Genomic DNA, 15,434 nt, shown 5'->3' on the forward strand with positions numbered 1-15,434 from the left:
TTTTTCATTAACCAGCACTCAGTGAGCAGGGGCTTTTTGTGTTCTTTTTAGATATACATGATAGTAGAGTGTATCTTGACTGTTATACAAACATGGGAGGGGATGGGAATGGGAGAGACAGTAGAATGAATGGGACATAACTTTCCTGTGTTCATATATAAATAAACAACCAGTGTAACTTCACATCATGTACAACCACAAAAATGGGAAGTTATACTCCATGTATATATAATATGTCAAAATACACTGTACTGTCATGTGTAGTGTTGCCTTTCTTTGCCACCTTGCTGTTGTTTCCTGTAGTCACTTGGTGGAGAGGTGATAGTTGATTTGTTTCTTTATAGTATACACTTTTGTGTACTTGTCAATTTTTCTATAATGTGTACTTATTATCTTTGATAATCAGAGAAAAGTTAAAGAAAAGAAAGAAAAAAGGAAAAAGTACCATAAATTTAAGAGATTGAGTTGAGAGAGGCAAAACAGAGACAGAGATTGAGTCTTCCCTTTTTCCATAATTCCTGTTTGATTTTAGAAATGAAAGTTGTAGTCCTGGGGGGATAATGGCTAATAATGAAAATCTATTATAAAGAATGATACATATAATGGGGGGAGGCAAGGGTTAGTGTTAGGGTTAGAGTTAGGGTTAGGGAGGGGGGCAAGTATGGAGGAAGGAAGGACTGTATAGAGGGAAAAGAGGGGTGGGAGGGGTGGGGGGAAGGGAAAAAATAACAGAATGAATCAAACAACATTACTCAATGTAAATTTATGATTACGCAAATGCTATGCCTTTACACCATGTACAGAGAAACAACATGTATCCCATTTGTTTACAATAAAAAAATACATTATTAAAAAAAAGAATGATACTGATCATGACAAATGAAAAATAATAGACATAAAGCATATATGTTTTATTAAATACATATTTATATATAATGTATAAAGTATATTTAATTCACATTTTTAGCTCAATATGTCCCTAAATTGTTTTTTTATTACTTCTAAAACAACCAGTTGCTATCTCAAAGGTTAAAGACTCTATGAAAGACAAAACTATTAGATTCTACCTTAGCATCACTCAGACTCAATTCCCCTGTGTTCAGGTGGCTGGGTTAGCAAAATGGTATTTTCAATCATCCTATGTGCTCTGAGGGCAAAACATGGTCCTTAACAGTTTGGTGGAAGATTCTAGACACTGTAGGGTATAGGGCCCTGATAAAGTCAGGTGTAAAATAGAAATAATAATATTTTTCCATCACAAAGCAAGACTGAATTGTACTCCAAAAGGAGCTTTTATATTCAGGAGTAAAAGGTTGAGTTTGTTATTATTGTTATCATGAACCTGCAGACTTCATCTTCAGTTGATGCCATAGTGAATAATAATCAATTTAAATTTGGAGTGTGGGGCTGGGGATGTAGTTTTGTGGTAAAGTGCTTGCCTAGCATTTGTGAAACCCTGGATTTGATCCCCAGCTACACACACACCAAACACAAGATATTGCAGATCTTTATTACTATGGGTAAAGAATTGATTAGCTTACATCGCACCCCTAGAAGACAGAGTTCCTGGGGTGGCCTCAGAATCCTTCAACTAAGTTTCTGTCCTTAAACAACTGGCAATGAAGGAGGTAGCCCTTGTTTTATAAGTAAAGGATATAGGCTGACTGGTTTTCATGGGGTCTTGTGATATGGGCTACTGTATTTTGTTAAACTTTTTTTTTCTTTTTGGTACTAGAGATTGCACCCAGGGGTTATCCACCACTGAGCTACACCCACAGCCCTTTTTTGCTTTGAGACAGGATCTCATTAAGTTGCCAAGTTTGGCCTTAAACCTGTGATCCTCCTGCCTCAGTCTCCCAAATTGCTGGAATTATAGGCCTATTCCACCATGCCCCACTGTTAATCAACTTTTAAATTGCACTTTATGTCTACAACTCAAAGGGCATTGAAAATGTGTGTGTGTGTGTGTGTGTGTGTGTGTGTGTGTAACCACCACTCCCAATCAAGATAAAGAACATTTTTGTCATTCCAAAAAGTTGCTTCATGCCCCATAGCAGTCAATTTCCTTCCCCAAACACCCAGCCCCAGGAAGACACAGATATGTTTTCTGTTACTATAGTTTGTTTTGTCTTTACTAAAATTTCAGTAAATGAAATTATACAGTATATACTGTTTTATGCTGGCTTCTTTTGCTTAGCATGTTTTTGAGATTCAGCCATCTTGTTATATGTATCAGTAGTCATGCCTTTTAGAAACAGCTTTAGATGCTGGGTGCAGTGGAGCACATGTGTAATCCCAGCAAATCAGGAGCCTGAGGAAGGAAGAACACAAGTTTGAGACCAGCCTGGGAAAGTTAGCAATCAAAATAATAAAAAATTAACAGGACTGGGGCTGTAGCTCAGTTTTAGAGTGCCCCTGGATTTAATATCCAGTACCAAAATAAATAAAATAAAATCAGGTTTAGAGTGGTAAAGTATTTGCTTAGCATCCACAGGCCCTGTGCTGAGAGAGAGGGAGAGAGAGAGAGAGAGAGAGAGAGAGGAAGCAGGAGGAGGAGGAGGAGGAGGAGGAGGAGGAAGAAGAAAAGGAGGAGGAGAAAAAGGAGACACCAGCTTTCTGAGAGTATTTTTACACATCATGAAGTAAATAAACTATGGTATATACATTCAATTAAATACTATAAAGTAATAACGGAATGAACTGGAAAGGGAAGGAATTGCCCAGTTCCTGCTCCACCATTTTAGAAGTCTAGCTCATTCCAGTATACTCCTCTGTATTGCTGCATATTTCACTTTTGAGTGTGCAGTACATGATATAGGTCATAATTCATTTTTCCCATACAGATACCAAATTGTTTCAACACCATTTGTCAAAAAAACTATCAACTCTCCATTGACTTGACATCATACCTTTGTCAAAAATGAATTGAGAAAATATTTTCAAATCACATATCCAACAAGACCAATATTTACCACTTATCAGGGAAAATATTCAGCCTTTGGTTTTTTGGAATTGGCTTATTTCACTTAGCATGATATTCTCCAACTTCCTCTACTTGCCTGTGAATGCCATAATTTTATTCTTCTGTATGACTGAATAATATTCCATTGTGTATATATACCACAGTTTCTTTATCCATTCATCTGTTGAAGGGCATCTAGGTTGGTTCCACAATCTAGTTATTGTGAATTGAGTGGAGGGGATGGGGGTATGAAAGATGGTGGAATGAGACACATCATTACCCTTATGTACATGTATGATTACATGAATGGTATGAATCTACATCATGTACAACCATAGAAACGAAATGATGTACCCAATTTGTGTACAATGAATCAAAATGCAGTCTGTAAAAAGTTTAAAAATAAATTTTAAAAAAAGACTAATATTTTGAATATAAAAGAACTTTCTAAACTAAGTATTAAAAATATCCTAATTTGTTTAATAGGCAAAAGACTTGAATAGATATCTTGCTAAAGAAGATACATAGCTGGTAAACAAGCACATGGAAAGATGTTCAGTGTCAATAGCCATTCAAAAATTCAAATTAAAACCACGAAACAGCTGGGCACAGTGGCACACACCTGTAATCCCAGCAGCTTGGGAGGCTGAGGCAGGAGGATTGTGAGTTTAAAGTCAGCCTCAGCAACAGTGAGGCGCTAAGTAACTCAGTGAGACCCTATCTCTAAACAAAATACAAAATAGGGCTGGGGATGTGTCAGTGGTCGAGTGTCCCTAAATTCAATCCCCAGTTGCCAGCCCCCCGCAAAGAAAACCATTAAACAGCTGAGCACAATGTCACAAGCCTGTAATCCCAGAGAATTGGAATCCTGAGGCATAAGGATCACAGATGGAAAGCCAGCCTCAGCAATTTATCAAGACCCTATCTCAAAATAAAAAAAATTTTTTTAAAAGGGTGGGGATGTAGCTCAGTGGTAGAATATCCCTGGGTTCAATCCCCAGTACTGCCAAAAAAGGGGGGGCTGGGGTTGTACTTCAGTGATAAAGCAACCTTGGGCTCAATCCCAGCAACAAAAATAAATGAATAAATGAAACTATGAAAGATACGTAATGGCTAAAAGCACATTCAAGGATATTCAACATTATTAGTCATCAGGGAAATGCAAATAAATATAATCATACACTGATTAGAATGGATAAAATAAAAATTAATAATGCCATATGTTGATGAAACTGGAGAGAAATGTGTTTCTCCTATATTGTAATCCATAGTTGCTGGAACTACAGGCATGTGCCACCACACCCAGCATACATGATCTTGTATAAAGAAAATATTTTAAAATCTAAAAAATAAAAAATACTAGAGCCAATAAATGAATGTAGCAAGATTGCAAGATATAAGATCAAAACACAAAAATCAATTGTATTTCTTTACATTAGCAATGAAAAATCTGAAAATGGAAGTAAGAAAATAATTCCTAATGTAATAACATGGAAAAGAATAAATACTGAGGAATAAATTTAAAAAGAGAAGTACAAGACTTGTGTATTGAAAACTGAAAGCCATTGTGTTCCTTGGTCAAAAGTCTTGAATATTGTTAAGATGGTAATACTCCCCCAAATTGACAAATTAATCCTAAAATGCATATGGTTAGTCAAGGGTTTAAGAATGGCTAAAGCAATCCTTTTGTGTGTTTGGTGATGAGGAGTGAACCCAGGCCTTTGCACATGCTAGGCAAATGCTTTACACTACTTCCCAGCCTTTTTTTTTTTTTTTCTGCATTAGGGATTGAACCCAAGGGTGCTTTACCACTAAACTACATTCCCAGCCCCTTTTTAAAGATTGTTTTTGAGACAGGGTCTCACTAATTTGCTGAGGCTGGACATGTACTTATGATCCTCCTGCCTCAGTCTCCTTAGTAGCTGGGATTACAGTCATGCCTTTGTAAAAAAAAATTTTTTCAGTCAGGCATGGTGGTGCACGCCTGTAATCCCAGGGCTCTGGAGGTTGAGGCAGGAGGATCACAAGTTCAAAGCCAACCTCAGCAATTCAGAGAGGCCCTCAGCAACTTATGGAGACCCTGTCTCAAAATAAAAACAGTTGAGGATATAGCTCCATGGTAAAATACCCCTGGGTTCAATCCCCTGGTAAGAAAACAAATTTTTTTCAAAAAAAGAATCTTGATAAAAAGAACAAGGCTGGAGAGATAGAATTTCCCAATTTCAAACCTTATTACAAAGCTACAGTGTAGTAATGAAGACAGTGTGGTACTAGCATAAGGAAAAAAAAACACAGAAACTGGGCATGTTGTACACTCCTGTACTCCCAGAGATTGAAGAGTCTGAGGCAGGAGGATTGTAAATTAGAGGCTAGCCTCCACAGTTTAGTGAGGCCCTGTCTCAAAATAAAAAATGAAAAGGACTGGGGGATGTAGCTCAGTGGTAAAGCACCCCTAAGTTCAACTCCAGTACCAAAAAAAAAAAAAAACAAAAAAAAAAGAACATAAAGGAAAATGATTTGGGGGCTGGGGAGATGGCTCAGTCGGTAGAGTGCTTGCCTTGTAAGCACAAGGCCGTGGGTTCAATCCCCAGCACCCCCCCCCCCAAAAAAAAGGAAAATGATTTGGCAGTTCCTTAAAAAGTTAAACAGTTAAACACAGAAATACCACAAATCTGTTAATTAAAAGAGAAATTAAAACACATCCCCACAGCAAAAAAAATTGTATATAATGTTAATAGCATAATTATTCAAAATAGCCAAAAAAGCAAAAATAACTCAATTGTCCATTAGTGAATATTATTTAGTCACAAAAATAAAGTGATGATACACGCTACAAAATGGATGAACTTTGACAACATGTTAAGTGAAAGAAACCAGAAATGAAAGACCACATATTACATGATTCCATTTATCTTAAGTGAGCAATCAAATCCATGACAAAAAGCTAATTAATGATTGCCTAAAGCTAGGGAAGGGCAGATGGAAACATGTCTTGATTACTGATCAGTATGGGGTTTCTTATGAAAATGTTCTGGAATTAGTGGCACTAGGTAAACGAATTTGTGAATATGCTAAAAACCACTGAATGTTTTTACAGTGTAAATCCTATGGTATATGAATTGTATTTCAAGCTGTTGAAAACACCAGGAAATATCAATTGTGGGAGGCCGAATATGCTCCCCTCATCAAGATGTCTAAGTCTTGATCCCTTGAACCAATGGATGTTACCTTATAGTGTAAAAGGGCTGTTCCAGATGTGAATAAATTAAAGAGCTAGAGCTGGGAAGATTATCCTGGATTATCTGGGTAAACACAATATAATCACCAGGTCCTTTTAAGAAGGAGGCCAGGGTACCATACTTGAAAGGAGACGTGATGACAGAAGCAGAGTTTGGAGAAGGACACCATGCAAGAACCAGGGAATGTAGGTGGCCTTTGGGTGGAAAAGTTATGGAAATAGTGTCCCTTGCAGCCTCCAGAAGGAATGCAGTCCTGTCAGCACCTTGATCTGAGCACCCTAAGACTGCCTTTAGACTTTTGATTTCCAAAACTGTGAGATAATAAGTTGGTGTTTTTTTAAGACATTAAGTGTGTGGTAACTCATACAACAGCAATAGGAAACTAATACACTATTTCATATCCAACAGATAAATAACTAAAGCCAAAAGCGCTGACAATATTAAGTGTTGGTGAGGATGTGGAACAACTAGAACTCACATATGCTGCTGGTGGGAATATAAACTGGCATAACCACTTTGGAAAACAATTTGGTACTTACTTAGAAAGGTAAAATATATATTACCCATATGATGCAGCCATTTCACTCCTACATATTTATCAAAGAAAACTGGAAGCATATGTTTATGAAAGACATGCAAACCGGGCATAGTAGTACAGGTCTGTAATCCCAGCAATTCAGGAGGCTGAGGCAGGAAAATCCCCAATTGGAGGCCAGTTTCAGCAACTTACCAAAATCCTGTCTCAAAAAATAAAAAGGACTGGGGATGTAGCTCAGTGGTGAAGTATCCCTGGTTCAATCTCCAGTATCAAAAAAATAAATAAGCAAACATAGCAAAATGGTTAGAGCTCTTAAACACAGTGCTGAGGTGGAAATGAGATGTACAACTAAATGCCATTTACATACACTAAAAAATACATACAGGACAATACACATTTTGCCAGAATACCTATAAATGAAAAGATATATATACACTAAACACATAAGAATAGTACTACTTAGAATGGGGGAAGTAAATGGGAGTTAAATATTAGGATGAAAAGGAATAAAGTAAACAAGGGGTGGACATAATCCAGACCAATAATAATGTAAAAATAAAATACAAGAATAGAAAATAATTCCTCCAGCAAGCAAGAAAGGTAGCTGGCATGTATATTTCAAAAACTAAATAGACCAGATTTATGACTCTTCAAAAGCCTTTAGGATCAAAAAGGAAAGTAAAGGAGCTAAATGATCGACTTCACCTAGAAGCTGAGGGCTAAAGACAAACATCTAGAACTAATACCCTAGAAAGAGCTAACACTGCCAAATTTCATAGTGATTTTATCTCTCTTCTCCACATATGTGTATAGAGTCATATATTTGTAAAGCTGGGGCTACAATCCCTCTCTCTTATACCTGTGAATTTTGAAACTTAGATATAAGAAAGAATTTTATAACAACAAAGTTGAAGCCTGGAATGGTGGCTCATGCCAGTAATACAACAATTTGGAACACTGAGGCAGGAGGAGTGCAAGTTCAAAGCCAACCTTAGTAACTTAGAGATCCTGACTCAACATTAAAAGGTCTGGGGATGTAGCTCAGTGGTTCATGTGACATTTCCATGTCTCCATGAAGCCTGATCATCATTTACCCAACTTATCCCTTGAGTGATTATTTCAAGTCTACTCCACCAAGTGGATTACGCAAAGTAAGAAACAACATAATTTCTTTTGATCTGAGGTAGGCAAGTACTCTACCATGAAGCAATACCTGCAGCCTGGCCTATATTTATTTTTTTTCTTTTTTATTTTATTTTATTTATTTATTTATTTATTTATTTGCAATGCTGGAGATTGAACCCAGGGCCTTCTGTGTATTTATTTTTTTCTATTTGGGTTTTTTGTCGTTGTTGTTGTTGTTGTTGTTGTTTTTTCATACCAGGGATAGAAGCCAGAGGCCCTTAACCACTGAGCAACATCCCCATCCCTTTTTATTTTTGAGACAGGGTCTTGCTAAGTTGCTGAAGTTGGCTTTGAACCTGCAGTCCTCCTGCCTCAGCCTCCCAAACTGCTGTGATTAAAGGTGTGCACCACTGGGTCCAGATTGTTTTATTTTTTTCTTTCACATTTTTATTGGTTCATTATAGTTGCACATAATGATGGGATTTGTTATTACATATTCACACATGCACACAATATGACAATAAAATTTGGCCAATATCACTCCTCAGCACTTCCCTCATCCTTGGCCTGAGGTTTTATATAGATCAGTAAATAGAAATCAATTCCTTCCTTCATGGATAATTTATCAATTTTATTTACATGTAAGGACAACAATAGATATGACAAGGTGCTTGAGCAGGTGCTCAGATGCTCAATGGTCACTTCAGGACAACCTGTTTTTCAAAGATCCATTCTCTAGAGTTGGCCACACATTTTAACATTGACTACATTTGGCAAGCTCATTCATACATATTATTAGCAGGCTTTGAAAAATATCTTTTCTAGATGTAATTATTCATTCATCTAACAAATGAATATATATTTAGTGCTTGATATGCAAGGTAGAGACTGAGAATGGAGACAGAACATTAGAGGCTATGAGTATATTCTATAAAGGTACAGATTTTTGTCAATAGCATAAGAAGTTTACAGGACAGGGGTATGATGACACTGGCTTTTTTGTGTGTGCTTACATGTTTGCTTTTTGTTTGGGGGTTTTGGTTTTGGCTGGGGATGGAACCCAGGGCCTTGTGCATGTTAGGTAAACACTCTACCACTGAGATACATCCCTAGCCCCTGCCTTTGTTTTTTGAACCAGGAAAGCAATTTTTAATAAACCCATTACTTGGAAATTCTAAAATGCTCACTGACCCTTGTGCTCGTCCCTATTCTTCATCACAAGGGTATCCCTGCACCTCCCCACAAAATGCAAAGGGGAGAACTTATTTTAAAGCTGTCATTCCCAATATAAGGATGTAATGTAGGTGAGGGACCTCAAAGCGAATTAGGGTTTTAATTATTTACAAACAACACTTTCCAGGAATGTAGCTCAGTAGTATGGTGCTTATCTAGAAGTGTGAATCTCTTGAGTTTGTTCCCCATGCACACACACACACACACACACACACACAAATAACACTTTTTGTTTAATTTGAAAAAGTAGTAGAATGGGATCACCTGAGGTCACACCAGTGTTCTCTGCTATTAAATCTTTGCTGAGCATTGGGATCCTGCCTGCTGCCAGAATTTTGGCGTGGGAGACTTATAGGGCTGGCCAGCTGATAAGCAGAGGCAGCATTAAGCCAAGGTCTGCTGCATGGTGCTTTTGATTTTAATAGTGACATTTTCTACCTTGACAGCCCAATAAATATGTAAGAAGACAGTGGCATTAGTGGGTCCCCAGATACAACCTCCAACGGGTTAACATAATGAGGCAGTATAAATTCACAGTTGGTCAATCTGCCCAGATTTCTAAACTCCCCACTTTACTGTGTAAAAATTTCCTGCAGGAGATTTCAGAATCAATAATTCTCCATCAGAGGCTTTGAGGAAGCAAAAGAAGTCCTACCCAGTTACCTACTGTGTCTCTGAGGGAAGGCCAGAGTCATGATTAGGCCCCAACCCATCTCCTTAGCTCAGCTGCAGCCATAATTAAGGATAAGCCATAATCTGCCTTTAAAATGTCCTCCACTTTCCATGCCTTCCTTGCTCAGCCGTAACTATTTAAAAAAAAATCAAATCATCAAAGGCTCAAATTCAGTCTTTATCCTGTCCTCCTATTTCTGATATCAAATGTGTAAATCCTTGAGCTCTGCTGTCTGATTCTGAAGAGCCTTTTCGAGGGCTTTTTAATAATTTAGTGGTTTGAGGGATTTTAACACTCATTCCCTCTTGGGCACCTGCTGATATCCTGAAGTACAAACTGTACTCTTATCTCAGTTTTGATGCAGAGTATGGAATTCTGGAGACAGCAAATGAGATATGACTAAAGACCTGTGAACCAGACTTGCTTGCTGGCCTCTCAACAGGACAAGGTTCTTGTCACTTCAGCTGATTTAATGATGGCAGCAACAAGGAGCCTGGAGTGGGTACAGATAGCCCATTTACCAGTTGCAATGGTATGTAGTTTTTCTATTTAAACATTTCCAGTAAAGTGCCCAAGCAAGCTAATTAGTAGAACCAAAAAAGAATCCAACCCGATCTTACCCAGAAGTAGTTCAAGAAAATAATTGCTTGGGCCAAAATGGACAAATTGACTGGTATGACCCGAAATCGTTAACGGTCACTCTGTACCCTTAACCTTGGCAAGTACAGAACACTGTTCCTTTCCCAACATGTGGCAAAAGGCTCATAAACACTTTTCAAAAACCTGCCTTTCACTTTCTTTCTCATTACTTATGAGAAAAACGTTGGCATATTTAAATATGCAGGCACACATAGGTACATAGACTTATATGTATGCATATGCACGAGTGCAGTTAGTCAACATTTATTGAATGCAGAACACTATGTGGCAGGAAGTACCAGGGGAAATTAAAAAAAAAAACCTAATCTCTGCCCACATGATAGTTACAGTCTAATGGACAATTTGTAATGCACAGGAAGATGAGCAGATTGATTACTCTAGAGATAAAAGCCTCTCTTTTGTAACATTTTTTTCCTCTTGAGTACCAAAGTAATGCACATTTTTTGCAAAAACTTTGGAAAATAATCACCTATAATGCCAGTATCCATAACATAGACTATACATATCATTTTATAAAATGATTTTCCTCATTTGATAATGTCATAAACATTTTTCATGTCATTAAATTTTCTTCTCAGATAGGCATTTAATGATGCTATAATATTTTATCATGAAATGTACAACAATTGATTAACAAATACCCTAATTCACAACAATGTGAATATATTTAATACTACTGAGTCATACATTTAAAAATGGTTAAGGTGGTGAAAAAAAACCAGGAAAACAAATCAAAAATACTGTAATTATTGAAGAGGAAGGATGCTCTAATTTTTTCCTATTATAAATAGTTTCACAACAAACAGTCCTTGGTTGTTATCTGTGTGCATGTGCATACCCCTGCTTGTTTCTTTGGGAAAAATTCCTAAAATTGGAACTACCAAGCAAAAGGATATGAACAAGATAGAAATATCTTTATTATTTTTTCTTATTTTAAAAATAGTTGATTCTTGCAATTTTTCAGAAAATGTCAAAAAAATATGAAAAAGGAAATAAAAATTACCTCTAACCCCACTATCCAGAGATCAACATATTAATATTTTGATGACTATCTAGCCAGGCTTTTTTTTTCTTTTTTTGGTACCAGGGATTGAATCCAGGGGCACTTTTATACCCAAAACACATCCCCAGCCCTTTTTTTTTTTTTTTTTTTTCTGAGACAGGTTCTCACTAAGTTGCTTAGGGCCTTGCTAAGTTGCTGAGGCTGGCTTTGAACTTGCTATGCTCCTGCCTCAACCTCTTGAATTGCTGGGATTACAAGTGTGCATCACCAGGCCCTGTCCATGCTTTTTTCTCTGCACATATATTGTTCTACACACTTAAAATAAGTTATACCATATTTGGTAACCTGCATTTTCAAATTATACTATATCTTAAATATCTTTCTATACCAATAAATTAAGGGAGGCATAATCAGATTTTACTTCTGCAAAACAATTCACTGTGCCATTATACCATGAGTTATAATCAATACCATATTTTTAAATATTTAGATTTTTCCAGTTTTTCATTGTTAATAACAACAATATTTTGATAAGCAGTCTTACATATGCAGTTTGTGTACTTATTTCCTCAAGATAAATTACCAAATGTAGAATTGCTAAGTAAAAGGGCATGTGCATTTTTCATTCTTTTTTTGGTGCTGGGAATCTATCAAATCTATGACCTTGTGCTTACAAAATGTTTGTTCTACTTAGTACTGACCTACACCCCTGGCCTTGCATGAGTATTTTGGGGGGAAAAGGGACTGGTGATTGAACCAAGAGGTAATATACCACTAAGCTACATCCTCAACTTTTTAATTTTTTTTTATTTTGAAACAAGATCTCTCTAAATTGCCCAGGCTGGCCTCAAGCTTGCAGTCCTTCTGCCTCAGTCTCCCAAGTTGCTAGGATTACAGGTGTGTGCCACCGTGCCAGGTCCCTTCATGAAAAGACTTTTGGGATATAATACTACATATCACTTCAAAAAGGGTAGGTCTCATGGTGGTGCATGCCTGCAATCCCAGCAACTAGGGAGGCTGATGCAGGAGGATTGCAGGTTTGAGGCCAGTCTCAGCAATTTAGCAAGACCATGTATCAAAATATAAAATAAGAAGGGTTGAGGATGTTGCTCAGTGGTAAAGTGCCCCTGGCTTCAATCCCCAGTACCAAAAAGAAAAAATAAATAAAAGAAGAAAAGAAAAATAAATGTCACCTTTATTGATATTTATTTGGAATATTTGTGTATGATTTGAGTTTCTATTTTCCCCCTACAATCTATTCCTTCTTGTGTTTGGCACTACATTGAAATTCTCTTAAAATGATAATCGTAATTGTTCCCTGTTAAGTTCTCTCTTTGGTTACTCAAGTCTGCAAAACCAACTTTACCTGTAGTCGATTTGTGTGATTTGACAAATGCCATCAAGTCCTCACACCTCAAATATCTTCCCCTCCAATCTGCTATCACCCCTCAAAAGCAGCCCTTTTGTGGAACATGCTGGCATGGGCCTGTAGGCAAGAGGAGCACTAGTTTAAGGCCAGCCTCAGCAACTTAATGAAACCCTATTGGTTATATCAAAGTTTCCAAGTAAGTTTCACATTCAAATCACTTGGTTTTTTATTTTATTTTTCGATTAATATGTATTATGGAGTTCAGTGTGATTTCAACACAAGCATACAGCATGCACTGACCAAATCAGGGTAATTAGGATTTTTCTCCTCTTACCATTTCTTAACTTGACCCCAGATCTACTGAATCAGATTTATTCTAGTATCAATGATTTGGAATTTTGGAGACCATGGTTTCAAGAAAAAAGGCAGCAATTACCTCAAGAAGGCAAGAATTAAAAGTCACATGTATTGCCTGGAGAGAGTCTCCTCCAATCCTCGCTCCTAACTGGAAATTGGTTTGTTCAATTTGAGTTAATTATCACTTTGAAATAGGCCACCAAGGAGGCTTAAACCTTAAGAGGAAAAAATTATAGAACTGGCTTAATTTGGAAGGGAAGGAAGGAACAAAATGCAGTAACCTCTGGGCAGCAATGGGTTCCAGGCCAGGAAAGTCAATCCACAAGAAAGGTTTTCTTTGCTTATATTAACATAATAAAAGTAGTTTAGCTGGGCATGTAATCCCAGATATTTGGGGGGCTGGGTGAAGAAGGAAGGCAAGTTCAAGGTCAGCCTTGGAAACTTTAGCGAGACTTGTCTCAAATAAAAAGGCTCCTTGATCTTAAGATGCTATTCATTTTTGGACTTCGTTTTTATTTTTTGGTACTAGGGATTTAACCCAGAGGTGCTCTAACACTGGGCTACATTCCTAGCCTTTTTAAATTTTGTATTTCATTTACTTATTTACTGTTTGGTACTGGGCATTGAACCCAGGGGCCCAGGGGTGCTTAACCTCTGAGGGACATCCCAGCACTTTGTATTTTTTATTTTGAGATAGGGTCTCACTAAGTTGTTGAAGCTGGCTTTGAACCTGTGATCCTGCCTTGTCCTTCCAAATTCTCTGGGATTATAGGTGTGCACCACCATGCCCACCTTGATTTAGATAATATTCAAATGAGTATCCTGTATTGTAATCATTATGTATTGATTTTTCTAACTACTCTCAACTTATGACAAGTGATACTAGTTTTCCATTTATAACAGTGATGCAAAATACTATTTTCAATAAATATATGTATATTTAAATAGGTGAATCAATTTAGTGCACACCTGTAATCCCAGGGACTTGGGAGGCTGCAGTAGATGGATCACAGATTCAAGGTCAGCCTCAACAATTTAGTGAGACCCTGTCTCAAAATAAAATGGACTGGGAGCTGGGCACAGTGATCCACACCTGTAATTCCAGCGACTCAGGGGGCTGAGACAGGAGGCTCCTTAGTTCAAAGACAGCCTCAGCAAAAGCAAGGCACTTAGCAACTCAGTGAGACTCTGTCTCTAAAATACAAAATAAGACTGGGGATGTGGCTCAGTGGTCAAGTGACCCTGAGTTCAATCCCCAGTACCACTCCCGCCCCCCAAAACAGGTGAATCAATTTTAAAGGAAAAAATACACTGACAGCAAGAGGTTTTAACAAAATTTTTAAACATGGTTAGGAATAACTAAATGGTTAAACATTAACAATGACTCCTAGGACAGATGCTCAGAAGTCTAATTGGGGAAGGAACACCAGAAGAACAACTAAAATAAACCCTATCGGTCAACTTTGCTCAGGATCAGAACTAATATAATTATACTGGTGTCTATTAGATTCCCCACCTGGTCTTCTATAGGCTTGTACTGTATTTATTCAATGGGCAACATGTCAAGCTGAACAATTTCAATTCCACACTGTTAAATAAAAATTATAGATTACCATTTTTGACTAAGCTCCTATACTAGGCCCCAACAGATCAGATTAAAATCAAAATGGAGTCACTCATACTAAAATTCCATGCCACTAAGCTGAAACTAAATTGCTATCAGACATCAAGAGAGATAACAGTCAAATTACCTGAGCAGGCCATTTTCAACCTGATGACAATAAAGTTCCCTGTGCTTTAATCTTACTTTTAAAAAAAGCTATTTTGGCTGGGGGTATAGCCGAGGGGTAGAACATGGGCTTAGCATGTGGGAAGCACAGCAAAAAAGAAAGGAAAGAAAAAGAAAGAAGGAAAGAAAGAAAGAAAAGTAAACTGATTTAACCAATCGTTCTGTCTCCCTTTCCCCATTGCATAAGGAAAGTGGCTTTGAAACAATTAATCTACCTTAGTACTTTGTTTCTGCTTTCTTTGGTCCTTTCTCTGTTCATAAAGCCACCTATTATGCTCAGTTTGTTGGAACACATTCTATTTTATGGAATGAGGTGTTGCCTGATTCTAGAATTGCAAATAAAGTTGATATCTTTAAAAATTAAATATACTGCCATTTTGTCCTTTGACAATACTAAAGGAAAATGAAATCCATCTACCATGCTGCCTAAGTGTGATGTCCTATTTATGACTCTGGGCTTCTTTCTGAAACAAGGTCTGGACCAAA

This window comes from Sciurus vulgaris (assembly GCF_902686455.1).
Source record: "Sciurus vulgaris genome assembly, chromosome: X".
Taxonomy (NCBI): domain Eukaryota; kingdom Metazoa; phylum Chordata; class Mammalia; order Rodentia; family Sciuridae; genus Sciurus; species Sciurus vulgaris.